Below are 8442 nucleotides of genomic sequence, written 5' to 3'. Positions count from 1 at the left end.
GATTGGTGGGGTGTTAGGTGAGGACCAGTGGGGTTCTGTCCTGGTGGCGGTTGGAGGGTCGGGGTTCAAGGGTGGAGGAGCGGGAAGTGGAAGAGATGCGGTGGAGGGCATCGTCGACCACGTCGGGGGGGAAATTGCGGTCCTTGAAGAAGGAGGCCATCTGGGTTGTGCGTTTTTGGAACTGGTCCTCCTGGGAGCAGATGCGGCGGAGTCGAAGGAATTGGGAGAATTGGATGGCGTTTTTACAGGAGGCAGGATGAGAGGAGATGTAGTCCAGGTAGCTGTAGGAGTCGGTCGGTTTGTAGTAGATGTCCGTGTTGATTCGGTTGCCTGAGATAGAAATAGAAGGGTCAAGGAAGGGGAGGGAGGAATCTGAGACTGTCCAGGTGAATTTGAGGTCGGGGTGGAAGGTGTTGGTGAAGTGGATGAACTGTTCAACCCCCTCGTGGCTTATGCTCAAAACGTCGATTCTCCTGTTCCCTGGATGCTGCCTGACCTGCTGCGCTTTTCCAGCAACACATTTTCAGCTCACCACCAGTAAAGTGTCTGCCAGTGAGAGATGGCACGACGCACCTGCACTTTCCACCTGGCCTTCTGGATACGGTTCCAACTTGTACTTGTATGTACTGAGAATAAGGGCCCACTGCTGAATTCATCCAGTAGCTATGCACGACACTGCCTTGTCTTCTTTAAATAGTCTTCACCTGGATTTTTAATCCATTTCTATGATAAATTCACACCCTTAAAGGTATTGGTAGAACTTTCTCACATCAAAAATGACTGCTCAAACTTCCTTCTGCATCTTGGTGCATTTGTGTTTGACCTCAGCCAAAATCCAGGAAGTGTGCGCTCTCAGACATTCCTCTCCGTTAGGCCACTGATGAGCCAATACTACCCTGATACCGTACAGGGAGCCATTGCATATCAGCACCACCCCTCAGTTCAAATTGTAGTGGGCCAGCAGCTTAGGTGACGATAGTTGCTTTTTCACTTCCCTGAAAGCAATTTCTTGGCTACGTCAGCATTTCCAAGGCTGACCCTTTTTCAATAGTAGGCATAAGGGTGCTAAAGTGGAGGCCAGGTTACATACAAGTTTCTCTGAATAATTCACCAATCCAAGGAAAGACCTAAGCTCCAGAACAGACATGGGAGCTGGAACACCTATGATCGCCCTCACTTTATCTTCCAAAGTTAAAAATTAATGCCCATAAGGGTTTATATCAATACACAAGACTGCAATTTGAGATGTCATCAGCCTGTGCTCTTTTCCAGTGGATCATGGAGAATATTTTATAAGGCTACCCCAGGTTGCCATTTACCTCAGGTGCTAATAACCGGGGAGACCAACTTTATCTTCCATGAAAGTAAACTGGTTTTGTCAACTCTGTAACCCAAGTAGATCACTGGGGCACCTAGAACACATTTTTTCCCTTCTAAGGTATATGCCTGTCTGGAAAAAAGTTAAAACACAATGTCCAAGTTCTCCAAGTGTTATTTATTGGTCTCATGTAGGTGGACTTTCCAGGGTGTACTCTCTCCTGAATACTACCTAACAAGTTTTCTAACTGAAGTCAGGCCTTGTAGGGCTCCTTTTCTGTCTCAAGACTGCATACTGGCAGCAATTACAATACCAACCCAGATCCTGAAGAACTTTTAGCCATTTGGCTGAGACTTAGCTTTGTTGTGGAGTTTTACTGTGGGTTGGCCTAGGTGCCTCTGCTCAGGATATGCCTTGGGTGAGAATCTGCATTTGCCTACACTCAAGTGGAGGTCCTCAAGCTCAGCTGGACAGGTAAGAGTGTCCACTTCCTTTGGGATGTCCTGTAGTTCCCATGCTCCACTTGCTGCATTTTCTAATGACCAAGTCAGTTGTAGTGTCTGTTTGAAGTTCAGTTGGGCTTCAACTAGAAAGTATCTTTGCATGTTTACATCACTAATCCGACATACCAAACATCTCTCAGCATCTCATTCAGGGTTAACACAAAATCACATGCCTCTGCTAGTTGTCTTAACCACATCAAAAATCCCAATATGGATTCCTTGGTGCTTGAACAGCTGAAATAAACTGATAGTGTCTCAGAATTAGAGGATCTTAACCAAATTCATCAACTCTTGCAAGGATCTGGTGTCTGGTGCCTCTGGGAAAGTTAAGGCTATAATAATGAAAATGCAGTGGGTCTACAAGCAACCAGAAGGATTACTTGTTGCTTTTCACCTGTCCCAATGTCATTTGCCCAGAAAAAAGATATTGCATTTTTTCCTCACATACAGGGCCCAGTCTTCGAATGCAGGATCAAATGAGTCAAGTTTTCCAAACAAAGGAACGGTGCCAAAAATGCTTACTCCAAATCAAAGATGACCCCAACTCAAATGTTCTTCAGGCATGTCCTGATTTCTCTCGTTGCCACTGAAATAACTTCATAGAGGCTGGCTCCCATCACCAAGTCACCCTTTATTTACTTCTGCACAGTACACTGGCTGTGGCCAGCCAGCTCAGATTCAGTCCCTGAAGTCAGAAGACTTTCTGAATCCTCAGTTAATATCTGTCAGCCAGGGCTTCCTGATTGACCCAGGTTAACTGACCCAATCAAGGACCTAATAGTCAATGAGATCCACCTGGTTCCATTCAATACAGACATACGGGGATCATCATAGACAGCTCAGCCACCAAGACACCCTCTCAAATAGCCTGCCTCCATGCCTTCCAATAGGAGCAGTGTAGGAACATCTTGTCTAGGACAGAGAAATGGCAATGACATGAATAAGAGCAATTTCTGGTTGCATATCATGTAGTTTTGTTATAATTGTTAATCTTATATTTCATACAATTTCTGTATTAGAAAGTTATATTGATCATGTAATTTATTATTAAAATATAACTTAGGAGCAGGAGTAAGCCATTCACTCCTTAAAAATGTTCTGCCATTTAAAATAATCATGGATAACCTGATTGTGGCAAAACTCCACTTTCTTGCTGATCCCAAATGACCTTTTATTTCCTTGTTAGTCAAGAATGTTTCTACCTCTGCCTCAAATAATGACACAACTTTCACTATGTCTAGGAAAAAAAGTTTCACAGACTACTGATCTTCCTCATCTTCATCTTAAGATACAGAACCCTTATTTTTAAAAGTATCCCCTCATTCTAGTCTGTCCAAGAACAGGAGACATCCTTTCAACATCCACTGTCAATTGACATGAGATAACAACGTTGTTACTGAGATGTGTGACTCAGGTGTCATCCAAGTATTAAATCCATACTTTCATAAGAAACAGATGACATCATGAATGTTAAATCACATATGCATCCTTGGACTTTAGAGGCAGCAGTATATTAAAGGCAGTCCAATATAGAGTTTTCATTGAAGGATCAGTTGAGTTGAAGCAATATGTTCCTGGATTGGCCCTTGAGCTTCCCTGTTACAATGTTCAGTATGTCTCCACTTAATTGAATTCTCCTTATGATTCTCATACTCCATTAATTCAACAACTGTGGTACTTCCACTGCCTCAGCATGAATGAATTTTGAAAGCTGCCAGGAAACTTTGCGCAAGCCTGAATACAAGTCTGAATAATGGTGGGGTTCAGCTTAGTTTCACCTCTGGATCTATATGTAAGTGAATGTGAATGTGCCCTGTATTTAGCTAGGAATAACATTGTGCTCTGATTCTGGTTGATTTTGAGAATTTTTTTACGTAAACTGTCACATATACTTCACTGTAAGGTGGTGCATTTCTCTGTCTCTCTCACTTTCTCTCTCTGGCACAGGCTGTTGTATTTCTCTTCACAGACCTTAGCACATGTCTGTTGATATCATTGTTGTATCATTGTACATCCTCAACTCATTACATCTACCCACAAATATAAAATCAAATTTATAAGGGAAAGCAGTACCTTAAATTATTTCCTCAAATTATTTACATCCCCACCATCTCCAGGTTAAGCTATTGTGGTAGTTTTTCAGCTCCCCCTTGTTTCACTTGTCACTATTGATTGAAGATGATGGTCTTCCATTGGTTTGTTGATAGCAATATCATCCTGTGAAGTAACTGATGTTGCCTATTGTCAACTTTTCAGAGTTTGTGATTTCCAAACTAATTTGTTCTTGTAATCTCCACAATGATTAGAACTTTCTGTTTCTCCTGAATGTTCTGAACTGTGTTTGCATTAGATAGAATCATGGGTGTTCAATTTGTTGAAGAACTGTGCCTTCAGATTATTAGCTTCTATTTCATTCCATAAGAATCTCTGCAAGTAAGAATCCACAAAAGCTGAATCCCAGACTCTATTCTGAGTCATTCACCCAGATCTTCTGATAGGAAGATAATTGTTGCTGAAACATAGTTTAGAGTTGTGTGTTGGATCCATACATAAGGCTTGAGACTCGATTTCTTCAATTTCAGAGCAATGGCACACTCAATGACAGAGGATAACTATGCAAAGTGTTTAGAAGCCAGCAAACTAAAGGTCCAAAGATATACAGGTTCGGTGGATTGACCATTGGAAATGGAGGGTTATGGGGGAGGGTAGGGGGCAGGATCGGGTAGGATGGTGATCAGTTACCAGGCATACTGAGCCTCACTATAAGTAATGAGGGCACTTTGAAATCCCTTCTTGTATCTGGAAATTCATAACTCTTCAAGTGAATCCAATATTGACAAATCTCTTTCAAGAGGCAGTTCACATCCATTTCTTACCATAGCAATGGAGGCAAGCAAATGTGTATGACATTTGAGAAAAGGGGATAAAATGTAGCTAGGAAAATACAGACCCACACTCTGTCACTGATATAATTTTGCAAAATTGATTGAACATCCTCTTGTGATAAAGCATGTTGAAGCTCACAGTATCATGGTAGATAGTCAGTATCATGGTAGATAGTCAACAAAGTGTCATTATTTACAGATGACTGTGATTTACTGATCATTGAAAATTTGAACTCATTTTAATTCAATCTAAGCCAATCTTCTGGAATTGCAAAGTAGCAAGACCAATAGGAAATAGCATTTTATTCCAAAAACATGCAATATTATGTACAACAAGAACAAAAAAAAATCGCCGGTATCTTTCAGTTCTGTAATCAAATTCTCACCAAATAGATAAGAATTATACCCTGTGATTCATGTTAAAAACAGTCTTCAGTTGGGATTCCACATTCAACACATTATATCCAAAACAAACTGTGTTTTATTTTGGATTTCTGAAGACGAATCTTTGGTATTTCAACAAAAATGCCAGAATTATAGCTTACCAAACATTTGTTTGGCCCAGTCCAGGACTTTAGAAGTTGTAGGATCCTTTAATGGTGAGACATAGAAATAAGATTAAAGTGATCCAAAGTTTGATTCTCTATTTGCACAATTTAGAGCAAGAAATGCATCTAGTGATACATTCTTGATCAAATATTTAGAGTAGAAATAATTTCTTCAAAGCAGACAGAAAAATAAACTGACCATTTTTCATTAAATTTGGAATGGACTGGTGGAAACTGACAGAAACAAGTACATGGTGCTGCCTGGCAATGACAAAGCTTGAGGTAGCCAAACATACAAGCAATCTTTTGTCCCAAGGATAATCCCAGAATTGAATAAACATCCACGTGAAATAGACACAGCACCATCACATGAAATCTTCAAAGTCCACTCCAAATTGTTCATATTTTTTATATTTTTTTCATTATCAGGCCTATCATCTCAACAGGCCACACTGGTTTAGCTGGAGCTACACATATAAGTGCTTCACAGAATGTGTACATTCTTTATGATGCCGGTACAACTAAAACAGAAGCAAGAAGCAGTTAATAGGAATTTCAGAAGGACATGTCTGACTAACATGATTGAATTATTGAGGAAGGAAGGTTGATCAGGTACTGCAGCTGGTGAAGTTGATTTTAGCAAGGTTTTTGATAAGGTTCAACCTGGACAATTGATCAGAAACTTTAAAATCAATGTGATTCAAAACAAGGCTGCACACTGAATCCAAAAAGGTCTCAGAGGCAGGATGCTATGGTCAAAGGAATATTATGGTCAGAGGACAGCACTGTGGCTCCATGGTTAGCACTGCTGCCTCACAGCACCAGGGACCTGGGTTCAATTCTAACCTCAGGTAACTGTGTGGAGTTTGCATGTTCTCCCCGTGTCTGCACGTGTTTCCTCTGGGTGATTAGATTAAGATTAGATGAGATTCCCGACAGTGTGGAAACAGGCCCTTCAGCCCAACCAGTCCACACTGACCCTCCGAAGAGTAACCCACCCAGACCCATTTCCTTCTGACTAATTGACTTAACACTATGGGCAATTTAGCATGGCCAATTCACCTCACCTGCACATCTTTGGACTGTGGGAGGAAACCAGAGTACCCAGAGGAAACCCACACAGACACGGGGAGAATGTACAAACTCCACACAGACAGTTGCCTGAGGCTGGGATTGAACTAGGTCCCTGACGCTGTGAAGCAGCAGTGCTAATCACTGAGCCACTGTGCCACCTGGATGGCTCTGCTTTCCTCCTACAGTCCGAAGATGTGCGGGTCAAGTGAACTGGCCATGCTAAATTGCCCAGTGTTCAGAGATGCAGGTTAGCTGCATTAGTCAGGGATAAATATAGGATATTAGGGTAGGGGAATGAGTCTGGGTGGGTTAGTCTTTGGAGGGTTGTTGTGGAATTGTTGGGCCAAATGGTCTGTTTCCACACTGCAGGGGCTCTATGATTCCATATACAAACAAAGTTATGTAACTAAAAGTTGTTTGCAATGGACTTCTACAGGCCTCAATACTATGTCCCTGCTTATGTGGTATAGATCAATAATTGAATGTGTTATTAAGATATGCCAATGATACAAAACTTGGTTTTATGGTTGAAAATGAAGAAAAGGTCTGTAGATTGCAGGAGGATATCTAATCCATTAATGGAACAAGGACAAATGGAGTTCATTCCAGAAAAATGTGAGGTAACCCATTTGAAGAAGGCTAACAAAGCAATGGCATACACAATAAATAATGGAATACTGAGATGTGTGGAGGAACAAAGAGACCATGGAGAACATTTACACAGATTCCTGAAGATGGGTGGGTATATAGATAAGGTAGTCAAGTTGTCATTGCAGGATATTTCTCTTTATTAGCCAAAGCCTGAATGTAAGAGTGTGAGCTTATGATGAAATTATATAAAGAACTGGTTGGACCACAGTTGGAGCACTGCGTGTTGTTCTGATCACTCCACTAGAGTAAAATAATCATTTCAGTAGACATGGTACAGAAGAGATTTAAGAGGGTGTGGTCTGCAGTTTTAGTTTAATAATTGTAGTTATGAGGAAAGATTAGACAGACCAAGGGAGGACCAAGGACCAAGGATTGGAATTGAGGAGGTTGACAGAAGACAGAATTTGAGTGCGCAAAAGATGTGGAAATTGCTGGTTAGGCCTGAAATTGTTGCCTTTTTATAATTTCCTTTGAATTATGAGTTGTGTTCTTGAATCACTTCACTTCATGTGATATAGGTATATACACCATACTGCTAGGCAGGGAGTTGCATGATTTTGACCCAGCAACACTGAAAAAATAACAACAAATTTCCAAGTCAAGATGGTGAATGAATTGGAGGAAATCTTGCAGGTGGTGGTGTTTCCAAGTATCTGCTACCCTGTCTTTCTAGATGGTAGCAGTTGTAGGTTGGGATACTGCTGTCTAAGGGGCCTTGCTGATGTGCTATAGTGAATCTTGTAGGTGATACATATTACTGTCACTGAGCATCAGTAGTTAAGGGAATGAATGTTTAGTTAGTGAATGAACTATTAATCAAATAATTTGTTTTGTCTTGGATGGTGTCAAGATTGTTGAGTATTTCTAGAAATGCACCCAGCCAGACAAGTAGAGAGCATTCTATCACACTCCTGACTTGCACCTTGTAGATGCTGGATCAATTTTGGAGTCAGGAAATGAGTTGCTTACCTCAGAATACATAGCCTCTGATTTGCTTTCACAGTTGAAATATTTATATGGCTGGTCCAGATCAGTTTATGATTATTCTAACACCCAGTATTTTGATACTGAGGTATTTAATGATGTCATTGAATGATCAAAGTAGATGGTTAGATTTGTATTTTTGGAAATGAGCACTGATCAGCAGGAATTTTACTTGCCATTTATCAGCACAAACATGGATATTGGGGTTTATTCAGCTCAGTTGGGAGAACATTTGGTTTGTACAAAGTAATACCAACTGTGCTGGTTCAATTCCTGCACCATCTGCAGTTACCGTGAAGATCCTGAGTCCTCATTGGATACAGGAGGAATGGCAGCTCAGGCGTCATTGATAATGAGCTGGCTCAGAACTGATGGATATTCTTTAAGCAATATCATTTTTTTTTTCTGGTTCTTAAACTATTCAATATGGCATCGGATCATGACAACAGTTGAAAGGATTTTCACTGCATTTTACTGTT

This window comes from Chiloscyllium plagiosum, chromosome 2, assembly GCF_004010195.1.
Source record: "Chiloscyllium plagiosum isolate BGI_BamShark_2017 chromosome 2, ASM401019v2, whole genome shotgun sequence".
Lineage (NCBI taxonomy): Eukaryota > Metazoa > Chordata > Chondrichthyes > Orectolobiformes > Hemiscylliidae > Chiloscyllium > Chiloscyllium plagiosum.
The sequence above is the reverse complement of the archived record's forward strand: the minus strand, read 5'-3'. Positions refer to the sequence as shown.